Here is a 19,781-nt window from a genome sequence, read left to right as displayed (position 1 = left end):
CAATTTACTGATGCTTTAACAAGGGCATTAATTGTGGTGGCAATTTATGAAGTATGGGAAATATTTCTATTAGAAACTAAACTACGATGATTTATTTCCCATAAGCAACTGCACAATACTTAGATGGCAACTGTGCATTCACTACTAGTGTTCATGAGACAAATCAGTCTCAAAAATGAAAGGTCTCATATCTTGTTACCAGTTTGCTCGCCACTGAGCTGGTTTTCATCTGACAAGGCTTCCTCCATAAGCAGAAAAATCCACTCCAGTTAAAATCCCTGGTAATAACTTCAACTAATGAGTTCAGGATATCAATTACTTCACTGAGTAGCTATTTTTAGCCCACACTTTACATAACTTGTATAATATCTAAGCAGTTCTTAATCCAATTCATCTTCTTCACTTTTGATTTTGTTAGTTCAGTTATGTTTTGAAATTAGGGAAAGACAGAAATCAGATGGTTTATATTTGTGCGCCTATTTTTAAAACTTAAATTTCAGTATTTAATGATTTTAAGAAAAAGCAATTAAATAAGGAGATTAACTAGATTTGTAATATTTTCCCCTAACCCTAGGATTCCCATTTTCAGGGCCTTTTTTAAGACAAAGATTTCCATTTGTTACAGTGTAAGTTAGTAAACAGAAATTGGAGGCACCAAACTCTTCTTTGTTGCATAACATTACTTACTTATCCTGAGGTGTTACCAGGCTTCAAATCTAAATTTTAGACATTCTAATACATAGTTCTTAGGGCAGAAGATAATAAAAATAAGTTGGCATTTCTTGTGGCGAGAGACTTCCCCAAAGGAGAGACAGCTTGGTTTTTATATTTTAGAAAGGGTCATCAGATGAATTATTTTATAGGCAATACCTTGATATGACAGAATCAAAGTGTTTTAAAAATTGTCTTTATGTTATTGATCCCTGAAAAGGTGAAACATAAACTATTAAAAAAAAACAGAAGAAAGTTTGTAGAGTGACAAGTAGATCATCCATTAGAAAGTTTCAATTCCACAAGAAAGAGGAGAGGTAGAAAGATGATAACATACACAGTGTAATCTGGAAGCAAAATTGCACGAGCAGAAGAGGCACACAGAAACTTAACAATATGTGTCTAATACACTCTGCTTTGTGAGGTCTTGTTAATAAGTGTTTGAATTAACACAAAAAAGGTCATCTATTCCTATTTTGATGAAAGAAAAGTGATTGAGTCCAGAGCTAAACGTGGACCCAATTTTCATTAGAAAACTGCTAAGTTATTATTAGCCTTGGTTCTCTTTTGAAGTGCCAGCAGGCATCTCTTGACAATAACCTTGGAAAGAAAGCCACAGGTTTAGGGAAAATTTTTTACTTCTTGATTTAATAAACATAAATCAGGCTATATTCCCAAAAGGATCAACCCATATTAAATAATGTTTACCTCCAGGGTGTTGAAATTTGTTTAAAAATGAGAGTATTTTGAATAGTATTTGAATAGTATATCTTTAAACTAGATGTCTTTATAGTTAAAACGAGTTCCTTACAGAAAGACAGCACTGGGTCTTGCTATTTTGTCTAACCTACAATCTCTGTCCTCCACTGTATTTAGACTATTTACTTGTTAAGTATTGATATGGTTAAGTTAAAATCTACCATCTTGCTAATTGTTCTCTATTTGTTCCATGCATTTTTTTGTTTCCTTTTTTCCCCCTGTGTTTAGATTAGTAGAATATTTTTTATATTCCATTTTTATGTCCACTCTTGACTTATTATTTATAGATCCTTAAACTATTTCTTAGTATTCTTCCTAGAATTTATAACATATGCCTTTAATTAATGACAATCTACTTTCACATAATATTATACTGCTTTGTGTGTGATATAAGAACTTTGTAACTGTAAGCTCCCACATCTTCCTCCCATCTTTTGTGATACTGTTGTCATTTTACTTTCATATATGCTATAAACTCCAAATACATTGTTGCTACTATTTTTCTGATGATCTTTTAGAGTGATCAAAAATAAGAAAAACATAACTTTTATGTTTACCTTCAATTGTTCCAGGAGATCTTCCTTTCTTTATGTAGATCCACATTTCTGTCTGATCTCATATTCTTTCTGCCTTAAGAATCTTCTTGAACATTTCCCATAATACAGATCTGTTTGTATTGAATGTTCTAAAAAAGAATGTTCATCCTTCATTTTTGAAAGATAATTTTTTTTCTGGGCATAGAAACTAGGCTAACAGGTTTTTTTGTTGTTCTTGCTGTTGTTGTTTTCTGGTCCTTTGGTTTGCATATTAGCCAAAGATAAAGAAGATATGTCTGCTGTAATTTTTATCTTTTTTCCTCTGCATGAGTTATGGACTGAATGTGTTCTGCCGCCAGTTTATATGTTGAAATCTTAATCCCCCACATAACGGTATTAGGAAGTGGGGGCCTCTGGGAGGGAATTAGGTCATGAGTGAGGAGCCCTCATGAATGGGAATGGTGCTCTTATAAGAGACACGAGAGCTTGCCCTCACTGTCTCTGCCACATGAGGATACAACAAGAAGACAGCCAGCTGCAAACTAGGAAGTGGGGTCTCACCAGACACCAGATCTGCCTCCAGAACTTTTGAGATATAAATGTTTAAGTTACTCAGTCTATGGTATTCCATTATAGCAGCCCAAACTGACTAAGAGTATGTAATGTGTCTTTTTTCTCTGGCTGCCTTCAGGATTTCCTTTACCTCTGGTTTTTAGAAGTTTTTTTTTAAAGAATGTGCCTATTTCTTTTTTTTATTTTTTAATTTTTATATATTTATTTATGGCTGTGTTGGGTCTTCGTTTCCGTGCGAGGGCTTTCTCTAGTTGTGGCAAGTGGGGGCCACTCTTCATCGCGGTGCGCGGGCCTCTCACTATCGCGGCCTCTCTTGTTGCGGAGCACAGGCTCCAGACGCGCAGGCTCAGTAGTTGTGGCTCACGGGCCTAGTTGCTCCGCGGCATGTGGGATCTTCCCAGACCAGGGCTCGAACCCGTGTCCCCTGCACTGGCAGGCAGATTCTCAACCACTGCGCCACCAGGGAAGCCCGGTTTTTAGAAGTTTTAATGCAAAGTTTCTAGGTGTGTGTGTGTGTATGTGTGTGTGTGTGTGTGTTTTGTTTCAATTTATTGATTTATTATTTATTTGGCTTGGGGTTTTCTAATCCCTTTAGCTTAAGGCCTCTGTCAGTAGAAAAGCAGAGTCTTAGCAGGGCTTCCGGTTCTTCCGGCAGTGGTGATCAGTCCCCTCCTCTATACCTGCATCACAAGTGAAGCTTTCACTGGTTTCCTGCCATGGCTCTAACCTTTCTCATGAGCATCAAAGGAAGATTTGTGAAGAAGAGCCTATGAAACGGGTGTGGATTTCCCTGTATCTGCTGTTTCCATGGGTTTTATGATAACATGGTAGCCAATGCTCAGACTCCAGTATTTTGTTAAAAATTGGATATGAATTCTTTTTACCCACTTATATGGCAGCCATATTTCATTTTTTTTTTTACATAACCACAATTCCATTATCACAAACACAAGTATATAACGTAAAAATTTTTTATATTTTAAAAATACAAATTTATACAAGTAATAATATGGTCTTTTTAAAAATATAGAAGTATGTAAAATAAAGAATGAGTTTGCTATCCCTACCCCAAAACCTGACTCTTAAAATGTGTTCACTGTTAAAAATCAGGTGTGTGTTCTTCCCGACTTTTTTCTATGTGCGCTAGATGTGCACGGTGTGTGTGTGTACATGGTGTGCGCGTGCGTGCATGTGTGTGTGTACATACTCTGCTTCCCAAATGGTTTCTCTCATTGAGTTATACATCCTGCACATCTCCCTGTGTGTTTATTTAGCTCTGCGTCACTCTCCTCCACAGCTGCATCGCATTCCAAAGCATGGAGGTGATGTAAATTATCTGGTCCCCTGAATGTACAGTTTTTGTGTGTGTGTGTGTGTGTGTGTGTGTGTGTGTGAACATATAAACCAATTATTGTTCTTTTTGTTTAAATATCTTTAAAATATAATCGACAGGTTTAAGCAACAGTAATACAGTGCACAGTGGGCTTTACAATATATGCAATACTGAAATGCATACACCAATGATACAATAATACAAATAAGTTACTGGTGCAAGGTTCTTACTCTAGAGTCTACGTTACGTAATTAATTGAAGGTAAACTGAACAGTTTAAGGTGTTGTGGTGGACAAAATTTCAGGAGGGCCCCCAAGTTTCCTACCCTTTGTTGTATGTGCCATATAAAATCCCCTTTTTTAATTTAATTTTTTAGACAGCAGGTTCTTATTAGTCATCCATTTTATACATATTGGTGTATATATGTAAATCCCAATCTCCCAATTCATCACACCACCACCCCTCCCCCTGCCACTTTCCCCACTTGGGGTCCATACGTTTGTTCTCTGCATCTGTGTCTCTATTTCTGCCCTGCAAACCAGTTCATCTGTACCATTTTTCTAGGTTCCACATATATGCTTTAATATACGATATTTGTTTTTCTCTTTATGACTTACTTCACTCTGTATGACGGTCTCTAGATCCATCCACGTCTCTAAAAATGACCCAATTTCGTTCCTTTTTACAGCTGAGTAATATTCCATTGTATATATTTACCACAACTTCTTTATCCATTCATCTGTCGATGGGCATTTAGGTTGCTTCCATGTCCTGGCTATTGTACATAGGGCTGCAATGAACATTGGGGTGCATGTGTCTTTTTGAATTATGGTTTTCTCTGGGTATATGTCCAGTAGTGGGATTGCTGGGTCATATGGTAATTCTATTTTTAGTTTTTTAAGGAACCTCCATACCACTCTCCATAGTGGCTGTATCAATTTGCGTTCCCACCAACAGTGCAAGAGGGTTCCCTTTTCTCCACACCCTCTCCAGCATTTGTTGTTTGAACATTTTCTGATGATGCCCATTCTAACTGGTGTGAGGTGATACCTCATTGTAGTTTTGATTTGCATTTCTCTAATAATTAGTGATGTTGAGCAGCTATTCATGGGCTTCTTGGCCATCTGTATGTCTTCTCTGGAGAAATGTCTATTTAGGTCTTCTGCCCATTTTTGGATTGGGTTGTTTGTTTTTTTAATATTGAGCTGCATGAGCTGTTTATACATTTTGGAGATTAATCCTTTGTCGGTTGATTCGTTTGCAAATATTTTCTCCCATTCTGAGGGTTGTCTTTTCATCTTGTTTGTAGCTTCCTTTGCTGTGCAAAAACTTTTAAGTTTCATTAGGTTCCATTTGTGTATTTTTGTTTTTATTTCCATTATTCTAGGAGGTGGATCAAAAAAGATCTTGCTGTGATTAATGTCAAAGAGTGTTCTTCCTATGTTTTCCTCTAACAGTTTTATAGTGTCCGGTCTTACATTTAGGTCTCTAATCCATTTTGAGTTTATTTTTGTGTATGGTGTTAGAGAGTGTTCTAATTTCATTCTTTTACATGTAGCTGTCCAGTTTTCCCAGCACCACTTATTGAAGAGGCTGTATTTTCTCCATTGTATATCCTTGTCTCCTTTGTCATAGATTACTTGACCATAGGTGTGTGGGTTTATCTCTGGGCTTTCTATCCTGTTCCATTGATCTATATTTCTCTTTTTGTGCCAGTACCACATTGTCTTGATTACTGTAGTTTTGTAGTATAGTCTGAAGTCCAGGAGCCTGATTCCTCCAGCTCCATTTTTTTCCCTCAAGACTGCTTTGGCTGTTTGGGGTCTTTTGTGTCTCCATACAAATTTTAAGATTTTTTGTTCTAGTTCTGTAAAAAATGCCACTGGTAATTTGATAGGGATTGCATTGAATCTGTAGATTGCTTTGCGTAGTAGAGTCATTTTCACAATATTGATTCTGCCAATCCAAGAACATGGTATATCTCTCCATCTGTTGGTATCATCTTTAATTTCTTTCATCAGTGTCTTATAGTTTTCTGTGTACAGGTCTTTCGTCTCCCTAGGTAGGTTTATTTCTAGGTATATTATTCTTTTTGTTGCAGTGGTAAATGGGAGTGTTTCTTTAATTTCTCTTCCAGATTTTTCATCATTAGTGTATAGGAATGCAAGAGATTTCTGTGCATTAATTTTGTATCCTGCAACTTTACCAAATTCAATGATTAGCTCCAGTACTTTTCTGGTGGCATCTTTAGGATTCTCTATGTATAGTATCATGTCATCTGCAAACAGTGATGGTTTTACTTCTTCTTTTCCAATTTGTATTCCTTTTATTTCTTTTTCTTCCCTGATTGTCGTGGCTAGCACGTCCAAAACTATGTTGAATAATAGTGGTGAGAGTGGACATCCTTGTCTTGTTCCTGATCTTAGAGGAGATGCTTTCAGTTTTTCACCATTGAGAATGATGTCTGCTGTGGGTTTGTCATATATGGCCTTTATTATGTTGAGGTAGGTTCCCTCTATTCACACTTTCTGGAGAGTTTTTACCATAAATGGGTGTTGAATTTTGTCAAAAGCTTTTTCTGCATCTATTGAGATGATCATACGGTTTTTATTATTCAATTTGTTAATATGGTGTATCACATTGATTGATTTGCATATATTGAAGAATCCTTGCATCCCTGGGATAAATCCCACTTGATCATGGTGTATGATCCTTTTAATGTGTTGTTGGATTCTGTTTGCTACTATTTTGTTGAGGAGTTTTGCATCTATATTCATCAGTGATATTGGTCTGTAATATATATTTTTTTGTAGTATCTTTGGTTTTGGTATCAGGGTGATGGTGGCCTCATAGAATGAGTTTGGGAGTATTCCTTCCTCTGCAATTTTTTGGAAGAGTTTGAGAAGGATGGGTGTTAGCTCTTCTCTAAAAGTTTGATAGAATTCACCTGTGAAGCCATCTGGTCCTGGACTTTTGTTTATTGGAAGATTTTTAATCACAGTTTCAATTTCATTACTTGTGATGGGTCTGTTCATATTTTCTATTTCTTCCTGGTTCAGTCTTGGAAGGTTATACCTTTTTAAGAATTTGTCCATTTCTTCCAGGTTGTCCATTTTATTGGCATAGAGTTGCTTGTAGTAGTCTCTTAGGATGCTTTGTATTTCTGCGGTGTCTGTTGTAACTTCTCCTTTTTCATTTCTAATTTTAATGATTTGAGTCCTCTTCCTCTTTTTCTTGATGAGTCTGGTTAATGGTTTATCAATTTTGTTTATCTTCTCAAAGAACCAGCTTTTAGTTTTATTGATCTTTGCTATTGTTTTCTTTGTTTCTGTTTCATTTATTTCTGCTCTGATATTTATGATTTCTTTCCTTCTAGTAACTTTGGGTTTTGTTTGTTCTTCTTTCTCTAGTTCTTTTAGGTGTAAAGTTAGATTGTTTATTTGAAATGTTTGTTGTTTCTTGAGGTAGGATTGTATTACTGTAAACTTCCCTCTTAGAACTGCTTTTGCTGCATCCCATAGGTTTTGGATCATCGTGTTTTCATTGTCATTTGTCTCTAGGTATTTTTTGATTTCCTCTTTGATTTCTTCAGTGATCTCTTGGTTATTTAGTAACATATTGTTTAGCCTCCATGTGTTTGTCTTTTTTACGTTTTTTTCCCTGTAATTCATTTCCAATCTCATAGCATTGTGGTCAGAAAAGATGCTTGATACGATTTCAATTTTCTTAAATTTACTGCGGCTTGATTTGTGACCCAAGGTGTGATCTATCCTGGAGAATGTTCCGTGCGCACTTGAGAAGAACGTGTAATCTGCTGTTTTTGGATGGAATGTCCTATAAATATCAATTAAATCTATCTGGTCTATTGTGTCATTTAAAGCTTCTGTTTCCTTATTTTCATTTTGGATGATCTGTCCACTGGTGTAAGTGAGGTGTTAAAGTCCCCCACTATTATTGTGTTACTGTCAATTTCCTCTTTTATGGCTGTTAGCAGTTGCCTTATGTATTGAGGTGCTCCTGTGTTGGGTGCATATATATTTATAATTGTTATATCTTCTTCTTGGATTGATCCCTTGATCATTATGTAGTGTCCTTCTTTGTCTCTTGTAACATTCTTTATTTTAAAGTCTATTTTATCTGATATGAGTATAGCTACTCCAGCTTTCTTTTGATTTCCATTTGCATGGAATATCTTTTTCCACCCCCTCACTTTCAGTCTGTATGTGTCCCTAGGTCTAAAGTGGGTCTCTTGTAGACAGCATATATATGTGTCTTGTTTTTGTATCCAATCAGCAAGCCCGTGTCTTTTGGTTGGAGCATTTAATCCATTCACGTTTAAGGTAATTATCGATATGTATGTTCTTATGACCATTTTCTTAATTGTTTTGTGTTTGTTTTTGTAGGTCCTTTTCTTCTCTTGTGTTTCCCACTTAGAGAAGTTCCTTTAGCATTTGTTGTAGAGCTGGTTTGGTGGTGCTGAATTCTGTTAGCTTTTGCTTGTCTGTAAAGCTTTTGATTTCTCCATTGAATCTGAATGAGATCCTTGCCGGGTACAGTAATCTTGGTTGTAGGTTCTTCCCTTTCATCACTTTAAATATGTTATGCCACTCCCTTCTGGCTTGTAGAGTTTCTGCTGAGAAATCAGCTGTTAACCTTATGGGAGTTCCCTTGTATGTTATTTGTCATTTTTCCCTTGTTGCTTTCAATAATTTTTCTTTGTCTTTAATTTTCGCCAATTTGATTATTATGTGTCTCAGTGTGTTTCTCCTTGGGTTTATCCTGTATGGGACTCTCTGTGCTTCCTGGACTTGGGTGGCTATTTCCTTTCCCATGTTAGGGAAGTGTTCGACTATAATCTCTTCAAATATTTTCTCGGGTCCTTTCTCTCTCTCTTCTCCTTCTGGGACCCTTATAATGTGAATGTTGTCGCGTTTAATGTTGTCCCAGAGGTCTCTTAGGCTGTCTTCATTTCTTTTCATTCTTTTTTCTTTATTCTGTTCCATGGCAGTGAATTCCACCATTCTGTCTTCCAGGTCACTTATCCGTTCTTCTGCCTCAGTTATTCTGCTATTGATTCCTGCTAGTGTAGTTTTCATTTCAGTTATTGTATTGTTCATCTCTGTTTGTTTGTTCTTTAATTCTTCTAGGTCTTTGTTAAACATTTCTTGCATCTTCTTGGTCTTTGCCTCCATTCTTTTTCCGAGGTCCTGGATCATCTTCACTACCATTATTCTGAATTATTTTTCTGGAAGGTTGCTTATCTCCACTTCATTTATTTGTTTTTCTGGGGTTTTATCTTGTTCCATCATGTGGTACATAGCCCTCTGCCTTTTCATCTTGTCTGTCTTTCTATGAACGTGGTTTTTGTTCTGCAGGATTGTAGCTCTCCTTGCTTCTGCTGTCTGCCCTCTCGGCAGCCACATATTTCTTTTGTGCTCTGCCTCAGAGGAGTCAATGCTCACATCCTGTCTCTTCTTGGATTTTCCTGTCTTTCCCTTAGAGTGCACGCTAAGTGGTTGTCCTGAAAAGTTATGACTGTTCAGGATTTTCAGCTTTTTTTGTGTGTGTGTAAGAGTGATACTCTTTCCACCTTTCAACATTCACAGCAGAAGCCGGAAGCCCAATAACCAAGATATTCTGCAAAGAGAAATTATGTATTTCAAACAGAAAAGAAGTTAGTAATTTAGCTAGTATATTATTCATTGAAGAGAAGAAATAAATGTTTTACTTTGAAGTTGTTGACCTTATAAAAGTGCTATAAATTTAATTCCTAATGTATTTCTAAAGAAAAATCAAAATGTTTATTAATTGTAATTTTTTAAAGATTTCTATTAAAAATATTACCATTTAACACTTTTAGAAGCAAATACCCAGTTTCAATTGTTCATAATCTGACTGATCTGATTATAGTATTTTTGTAGGTATTGGTGTGGTTTTAAATAAATATCTGCAAATCATATACCAAAGGTAATAGTCAATACAAATTGTGAGGGAAAATATGTAAAAAAAAAACCTCATAACAATAAGAATAGAACTTTCTTTCTAGTGTTACTCTTAGCTATTTTTTTAAACTTTTTTTCCCACTAGAGCCATTGCAATACTTTCTATGTGAATATCTGTCTTGAATATTTTTTATTTATAAATAAATTAGGTAAATGAATATTGTATGACATTTGTATATAATTTCTGAAGCCTATTTTATTGGACATTTGTTCTGTGATGCTACTCAATGAACATTCTATGGTTAAATAAAGGTGTATTCTTTTGGGTTAAAGAAAGTTAAACAGGTTTTTTGTTTTTGTTTTTGTTTTTTTTAAATAACCAGACTACTCAGAGCCTTTAACATGCTAATATGCATTATAAATCTCATAAAGTAGACTGTAATTTTCAGTGTTTCCTAAATTTATTTAATTGCCAAACACTTTGGGAAACACTGTATATTTTTAGATAGAAAAAAAAGAAAAATTGATGGGTACCCACTGTGTGCCAGGATGTGTGTTTGTTAGATTACGGAAATTCTTGTGAATAAAATAGGCATGGTCCTTGCCCTCATAGAGCAAACATATATTTTAAAATAGATTCTATTTCTTAAAAGAATGCTAGAAAATCATTATTCAAAGATTGCTAGATTCATTGCCATATAAATTAAAACAAATCATTTTAATATAAGTATAAAATATAATAAAACTAAAATTAATAGGAAAACAGTTTCTAGAAAATGTGAGCACCACTAGGTTAATATCATAATATATAAAGAATTAACATGAAGTGACAGGATAAACGTCAAGCCCTAGTAGTAAATGAACAAAGACTATAAACAGATAAACCACATAAGTAAAAATGCAAATAGCAAACAAATATTATTTAAAAAATCTATCGGGCTTCCCTGGTGGTGCAGTGGTTGAGAATCTGCCTGCTAATGCAGGGGACACGGGTTTGAGCCCTGGTCTGGGAAGATCCCACATGCCGCGGAGCAACTGGGCCCGTGAGCCACAACTACTGAGCCTGTGCGTCTGGAACCTGTGCTCCGCAACAAGAGAGGCCGCGATAGTGAGAGGCCCGCGCACCGCAATGAAGAGTGGCCCCCACTAGCCGCAACTGGAGAAAGCCCTCGCACAGAAACGAAGACCCAACACAGCCAAAAAAAAAAATCTATTGACCCTAGTAATCAAAGTGACATTTTAGTATCACTTAATATCTATGAATTTGCCCAAATTAAAGGACATCCAAACAAAACAAATAAATACAATACTGACACAATTGTAATCCAACAAACTTTTTGGAAAACATTAAACATAGTACCTATTAATAACCAAAACTAAGTCCATCTGCTCACTGAGTAATATCACTATTGGAAATTTTTCCTAAGGAAAAAAATCCCACAGAATCAAACTACGTTCATGATCAAATACATGTTCACTGTGATTTTATTTATGATTCTAAAAATTGGAAACAGCCTCAATTATCATAATAGCCAATGGTAAATTAAATAATGTTATGCTAATTTGGTGGATGACCATAGTTTCTATTATGCATCTAATTCAGACTTCTGAAAATAATAAAAATGAGGTTAATTAGGTGTGCTGCAGTGGGTTTACAAAATCCTACATTCGTTATGAGTAATACTTCATGCTTATGTGGAAAGATTGTTATCGGATGATTCACTTGGGTGGGTGATAGCTGGCCTTAGGGGTTGGTGCCCGGATGAACTAGCTGCCCCTAAACTGCAACCTAAATATAATTTTAATAAATTAACAAGGAAACGATGTTTTCCTGTGCTGGAATACAGATCTAAAGCAAGTTATAAACATTTTGCATATATCTATATAATCTACAAGTAACCTATTATGTTGTTAATAGAATGACTGTCAAATAGTGCTCAAGGAGCTAGATAATGAGTAACATATAAAAAGGACGCTGTAAACATGAAGGGGGTACAAAACTCAATTAACTCTAATTTAAGGCAATTAGCAGGATTCCATGTGGGTGGTGCAGAATTCAATCTATTTAAATCAGTCAGGAGAAAGTTGAAAAAAAAACCTGTACAAAGGTGAAATTTGAAATATTCCCAGGGAATATGTTTTAGGGGGTGTAAAACGACATGACAGCTAAAAGCATGCTTTTGAGTTCCCCTGTTGACATGGCAAGCAACCCAGAATTGGGGAAAGAAGCACAGATTTGATCTCACGTTCTAGTCCCCAGATTCAGACCAGTTACCCAGATCTGTAGCTGTACTGGTTTTGAATCTTTACCCAAGGAATCTGGCACTGCTGGAGATAGTAATCTCCACTCTTTACTTGGAGAAATGACTTTGCAAACCCAGAACGCTGTACACGTAAGTGTAGCGGTAATGAAATAAATCTATAGAAAGTGTTAATCTTGCAGCAGTCAGTTTATGCGGAATATATTTTAAGTCACAATGATAATTTATGTTCCTTATATGCAGTTTCGAAATGTCCAAGAAAAGCATGTTAGAGAATGTCTGACGTGTCAGATAATCTAATTATTTGCCTTGTTCTTTTAATTAGAAATGCCTGATTGATATTTGTGACTTAAATTTGACATGCATTAGAGAATGGAATTAATTAAGCTTATTAACAGTGTTTGAATGCTTACAAAGTTGTACATTCAATTTGTTATATTTTTAAAAGCTGCTTAAGGACTAATAAAGATTGCTTTGGTTTGTAAACTGGCCTTATTATGAATGTGATGTGTCTGAGAAAAAAAATTAAATTTGCATATGCAAGTTAAAATGTTTGAGGGAATTTAGTGAAATAAGTTTTTTGAATGGGTTTTAATAATGACATGAGATCATCAAATACATTAAACGTAGTTGAAATTAATCAAGAAATAAGTAAAAGTGATTTACTTATTTCTAATAAAATTATTTAATTCATAAATCAACTAGCAAGAATTATAAGTTGAACTTAGAGGTTTAAGAAAAATTCAGTCTTTTAATTAACTACAGTTACAAATTGCATATTTAGACAGCTCTAAGTGGTTCATTTTGCATATAAAAGCCCTCCCTTGGACATTAAAATGTTCACTGACATGCGAAGCCCAATGATAATTGTCAACTGAACATGACAAATGACAAATGTGTAAGGCACTCTCGAAAACCCAGTCCATTATACATTGCATTTAAATAGTGCCATTTCTTGCATTTTAAATAAGTATTATATTTTAAAGTATCATATGTATTATAGAAAATTTGTAAGATAAAAAGAAGTATAAGAAAAAAATACACATTACCAGTAATTGGCCAAAAGATAACCAGTGCTAATATTGTGGTGTATTAGCTCTCAGTCTTTTATATATTTTAAGCATTAATTAAAGTACATTAGCAGTGTACCATACAACCTGTACATGTGTTCTTTGCTATGTTGCTTTTAAAATTTTTACTTTTTACCATGATGATGTTTGCAGATTTTACACATCAAGAAGAGAGAACCAAGAGGCTTTGGGGACATTTGATGCCGGGTTATGGAGGGAGCATGGAATTTGGTGTTAGAAAAGAGGTTAACTCCTGATTTCAATGTTTACTAGCCAGGAAGACCTCAGACAAGTTTCTTAACATCCCCTAGCCACAGTTTCCATACTTCCGAAGTGGACATAATAATAACTACCTACTTTGCTTTTTGAGGAAATACAATATCTATATTTAAAGTACATAAGGCAGCATCTGATACTCAACAGTTAATAGTTATTTTTATGCTTAGAATCCTAGAGATTGGTTTCAGTAGTGTATTTTGGGTAAATCTGTGATCTCAGGTGTCTCTGAGGCTAAGGAATGTCAGAGACATGGAAGGATTCTTTGTTCTCTCCTTTGCACATATAACTAGTCAGGACTGTCCGGTGTGACTGCCAGCAGAGTTCGGTGTGTGCTGAGAATACAAGCTAACTCATGGTAAGAAATTCAAAATCAAGAAACAAACCAAAGAAAAAAGGTTAGGCAGGGTAGTAACACCTGGGCTTAAGTAGAGGTATTTGTTCTAACCGATTTTATGCATAGTCAGAGAGAATAATTGAAAAGGACAAAAACAGGTACTTTGGAACAGGTACTTTGGAAAGCTCAGCAAGCATTTAGGGCCCTGGGGAGTAATAATGATGAAGGGAAAATACTAGCAGGGGGGTCCTCAATTTTCAAAAGGGAAATTGGAGGCTATATTTGTGTGCGTCCAATTAGTACGGCTAGTCAAATCTTGTCAAACTGCAGAATTATAAGTCAGTTTTTAGGAAGGAATTATTTATGTAATCCTAACAATTGTCCACGTCATGTTGTGTCTGGGAACAACCCTCTCCATGAACGTTTCTTCTCAGAAGAGAAACATTTCACTTTCTGTATGGGACATTCTTTTTTAAAGGAAAATGAGCCTCACAAAACGATCTCCTAGAAATGATCAGGAGAAGCCAACTTACTCTCCACATATACATTCTGATTTCGAAGTATTCACAGCCACCACCTTTTTACCTGAGGCTACACTCGTTGCCAAACTTTTCCAACAAGCTTTTTGCTCTTACTTATCGCTGTGCTGATATCCAGTGTCAGAACATTGTGGATTGTGCTGCAAACACTATGTAATTATATGGGTTTTTCTGTGATCAAAGTTACCGCACCTATTTCATCACTACACTTTTTCTAACGGGGGAAAAGAAACCCAAGATATAAGACATCAGTGGGAAACTGGCACCGTGGATATTGGAGGACCAATGACACGATATTAAACTTCAAAATGAAAGAAGGATACTGATGGCAAAATTCACTTGCTTCCACTTTCAAAGGTCAACAGGTAACATCCCGGAAGCTGGAGTGATTTTTCAAGTGATCTGTAAATACTTCATGTGCTTAGAAATGAATGTTGTAACCTAATCATTTTGGTGACTATAAATTTTCAGACATCATTGCTTTCTGTCTTCCCCCTTATATCTGAGCATCTGCACAATATATAGGCTTACAGCTGAAGTTGACTATCAAAGTGATACTTCTGTGTTTTTATCTTATCAACTGTTTTAACACAATTTTTATCATATGCAGATTAAAGGGATTTTAAAAAATGGAGTTTTGAAGACAAATGTATTTCTCACTTTTATTTGAAAACAATATTTATCCTTAAAAAGTCTAATAAGTTGTTTTCAATCAACTTAGTGTCTTATTTGTAGCAGGGCCAAGTGTTGAAAGAAAAAAGCAGAAATGGCATTAAAAATTTAAAATAATTTATTTTGGTATCAAATCATATTGCTGAGGTTATCTGATATCTGCACTTTTGAAACGTCTAGATTCAATGTCTTTTCTACTTTGACATGCAAAGATTCATGATAGAAATTAGGGAAAAAATAAAAACACTAATAATTATTGAAGTGTGTAAGTCATATGATTTTAGTATGTTAAGCAGGTACTAAGGATGCTTTAAAAATGTAGCATGATTAGTAACATGACCAAAGTAACAGATTTTTTTTCTTTTCTTTAGGTAAAAATCCATTTGAAATCAAGAGCCTTGTCTTCTCTCAGATCAGCAAAATAATTTTCATTTCATTACTTAAAGACAGAGAATTTATTATTCTTACTATTATGGCTCTGTCAAAGGTAGCTTACCCTGGTCAACTCTTAGGTCATCAGTTTTGGCGGACTAGACTCCGAAGTAAATTAGGGATTCTAATCCTTAAGAGGTCTCAATAGACTGAGTTAGTCCGCTTAAATGTACCTTCTAATAATAATATATACTTGCAGATAGGTTCCCTTTTAAAATCTCAGCTTTTTGTTTGCCTGAGTCTCTATTTTGAGGAATCAGGTTTGTCCTCAGAGGTTAAGCACTCATCATTGTCTTCCGAAGATGGTTAACTCAAGGTCAGTTGACCCAATTGGTTAGACAAGCACGATAAATCAAGTCCAATGGTTCACCCTGAGCAGGAGCCAATCATCGTCATGAAATGAATAGCTCTACTGAAAGTCATAACCTGAGTGCCCTAACACTAGCACCCTCGTCTACGCGGCTAGCCACTGAGAAACCAGGAAAAGGAAAGTGAAAGCTCTGCAGATCCCAGCAGAGAAAGTGGAAAGCAGCCCAAGTTTATCCCCTAATGTTTTGGGGCCACTATGGTCATTTTCATATGCACAGAACAGCACACTCATATTTATAGTTCTAGATCTGCATCTGCTAAAGCTGTGGGCTTCAGAATGGACTATGTCTAGAAAGAACTGCCCCCAGTGAATGCAAATGGTTTTCTTTTCCCTTGCGCACAAGGCAACATTTGACTGCACAGCTTAGTCAAGGAATGAAATAAAGAGCAGCTGCTGCAGCAGCAGAAACAACAGCAAAGATGTAGGAAGCCAAGAAAGGAGCACAGTCAGCAGGACAAAGGACAGTTTAGCTCAGAGGTCAGAAAACTAAGGCTCGAGGGCCAACTGCCTGTTATTGCAAAATAAAGTTTTTAAAACCTTGTGGTAAAAGGTACATAAAATGTATCCTTTTCATCATTTTTAAGTGTACAACCAAGTGGCATTCAGTACAGGCACAATGTTGTACAATCATTACCACTAACCATTTCCAGAGCTTTTTCATCATCCCAAACTTAAACTCTGTACCCATTCTCCCCTCCCCAGAACCCTGGTAACCACTATTCTCCTTTCTGTCTCCATGAATTTGCCCATTTGAGATCCCTCATATAAGTGGAACCATATACAGTATTTGTTCTTTTGTGTCTGGCTTATTTAACTTGCCAAAATGTTTTCGCATTTCATCCATGTTGTAGCATGTGTAAATAAAGTTTAATTGGAATTGAGCCAGGCCCATTTGTTTACATATCATCTATGGCCATGTTTACATTACAATGGCAGAGTTGAGTAGTTGTGGCACAGACTTTATGGTCTGCAAGGCCTAAGATATTTAACTGACCCTTTACAGAAAAAGTCTAAACCCTTGGATTAGATTAAAGAATCATAAACACTCCCTGATTTTTAAAAGACCATTTATATTGTTACTTGTTGATGGCAATTTTGGCTTATTTCACAGTCTGATAAATAGGATTAATGAACTATTTGTCACACTGTTGTCATTAATAAACAGTCCCAAATGTCAAGATTTAAAATTCTTCTTTCCTCAGGCCTGGTTACAGTGAGGAGGGCTCATTTTCACATTTTACTGACACACATTTTACATCATGAAGCTGTGTGAGAGAGAGTCGATTAGTGAATCGTGGTGCAGAAAGTTCTAAAGCATGATGGACAGTTACAGACTCTAAAATGCTTAAAAATGTTTTCTTGCCTTTGTCCTCTTTGTGAATTTGAATGAGGATTACAATGTTTATGCAATGTGTATTGATAAAAAGCATATGTTTTTGCTTGGAAGTCTGAAAAATCATCTTCCACCCAAACCATTTGGTATAGTTCATTATTTTATTGTATTAAAATTTTTTTGGAGTCTCCTAATTAGTGCCACTAAATTCTACGTTAACAAGTACAAGCTAACCTGAGAAAAACATTTTTTCTCTGTTATCAAAGTAACCAAAGTAACCAGGAAGGAAATTTATATTGTAGCTGTAAAATGCAAATGAAATGAAAGATAATGCTATTTCCCATGAGGTCAGGTTTCAATGATCAGTCCCAGGTTAACAAAATGTATTGTTCTTGGGCAAACATTCGTGATATGACAATACCCAGTTTTACTGTATATGATAAAAATGCAAAGAACTGAGGGACACTTTATGGAAACCATCAAAGTAATAATAGCAAACATTTATACAGTGTTGACTGGGTCAGGCACTATTCGAAGGACTTTGTATTTTAACTCATTTGATCTTGAGGCGGAACTATGATTATTATCTCTATTTTACAGGTGAGGCATTTGAGGTAGCAATGAATATTTCTAATTTTACTCCTTGGTAGGGGCAGAGGATGGATATTGACTGCTGTGTTTATTCTGTTTCAGCAGTCACTTTATCCAGAAACCCAGAGGACACAGTTCTTCCGGGGAGGGGCATGTAATGGGGAAAGATCCTGACTAAAGAGACAGGTCGGTGACCCTTCCCTCTTCCTGAGTGCCCCCATTCCTGTGTTTTTGCCTCTAGGGTTGTCTCCATCACCTTACAAGGTGTCTTCAGAATGGAGACTGATTCCTCCTCGGCCTCGGTCTTTGCCGTTTGTTCCCTCCCCCCGACACATACACCTCACTGCACTCACAGCAAGCAACGTGGAGTTCCCGAAAAGTGTCTTTCTTACACGACTTCAAAACCACCTTTTACTTGATGTGCTGTACAGTCCTCAGCAAGTTACTCAACTTTTCTCTTTTTTACCACCTCTTATCCCCCCTTTTAAAATATTTTGGTAAAATACACATAAAATTCACCATTCGTGACATTTAGTACATTCATTATGTTGTACAACCACCACTGTCTAGTTACAGACATGTTCATCACCACAGAAAGGAAAGTCCATGCCCACTAAGCCATCATTTCTCATTCCCGCTCCCTGCAGCCCGTGGCAACCACTAACCTGCTTTCCATCTCTATGGACGTGCCAACTCTGGAATATGTCATACAGATGGGATCCTACAGTATGTGGCCTTTTGTGTCAGGGTTCTTTTACTTAGCATTATATTTTCAAGGTTTATCCATGTTGTAGCACACATCAATTCTTCATTCCTTTTTATGGCTGAATAATGTTCTGTTGTATGAAGGGACCACACTGTTTATCCATCCATCAGGTGACAGACATTTGGGTTGTTTCCACTTTTTAGCTATTGTGAATGGTGCTGCTGTTGATATTCATGTGCAAGTTTTTGTTTGAACACTTGTTTTCAATTATTTTGGGTATACACCCAAGAGTGGAATTGGTGGGTCCTATGGTAATTCTATGGTTAACTTTTTGAGGATCTACCAAAACTGTTTTCCACAGTGGCTGTAGCACTTTACATTCCCACCAATAAGGTATGAGGATTCCAATTTCTCCACAGCCCCAGCAATATTTGTAATTTTCTGTTCTTTTTTTTTTTAAATAGCCATCCTACTGGGTGTGAAGTCATATCTCATGTGGTGACTCAGCTCTTTGGAGCCTTTGAATCTACATCTGTAATGATACGGCAAATAACAGCACTTAATCACAGGATGATCTGAGGGATAAAAGAAGTCACCCAGGCTGGGGACCTGACAAAGTGCTCAGCAAATGTAAGGTTTATTCTTCTTACTGTTGTCCCTGGGGCTGTGTTATCTCTGCTGGAAAAGACAGAACAAGCAGGGCTCAGATGCTTGGACATGAAATCTGACTCTGCATTTACCAGCTGTGTGACTTCAGGCAAGTAATTCAACCTCGGTGTGCTGCGGTTTCCTTGTCTATATGTTCTAACAGTACTTGCATATCCAGGCTCTTATGAAGATTAAATGAGTTACTGTATGTAAAGAACCGCACCTGATCCAGAAGGAGGTACTGTCAGTGTTAACTATCATTAACTCCTCCCTCCACTTCCCTGGGTAATTCCTGCTCAGTCTCCAAGCCTCAGCTTTGTTTTTTTTTCCTCTAGGAATATTTTCTTAACCAACACCCTACTTCCCCCACCCCACCCCAGCACACATGCACACACACACACACACACACACACACACACACACACACCAAGGAAGTTAGCTGCCCCTCCTATTTACTTCCTGAGTTTATCGCTTTTGTGGCACTGAACAGATTGCTGTCTGTCTCTTGTCTTTTTGAACCTTTGTGTGCTCAGTACCCAGCACGGTACTGGGCCCAGAGTCGGTGCTCAATTATTAGCTGAATAAATAAATGGGATGAATGTTAATCAATTAGTATGATGGTGTAGTATGATGGATTCATTCATCCATAAGAAACTAATATTCTCAGGGTCTAAGGTTGGGATTAAACATGC

Source organism: Balaenoptera ricei, chromosome 9 (genome assembly GCF_028023285.1).
Source record: "Balaenoptera ricei isolate mBalRic1 chromosome 9, mBalRic1.hap2, whole genome shotgun sequence".
In the NCBI taxonomy this organism is placed as follows: Eukaryota; Metazoa; Chordata; class Mammalia; order Artiodactyla; family Balaenopteridae; genus Balaenoptera; species Balaenoptera ricei.
The sequence above is the reverse complement of the archived record's forward strand: the minus strand, read 5'-3'. Positions refer to the sequence as shown.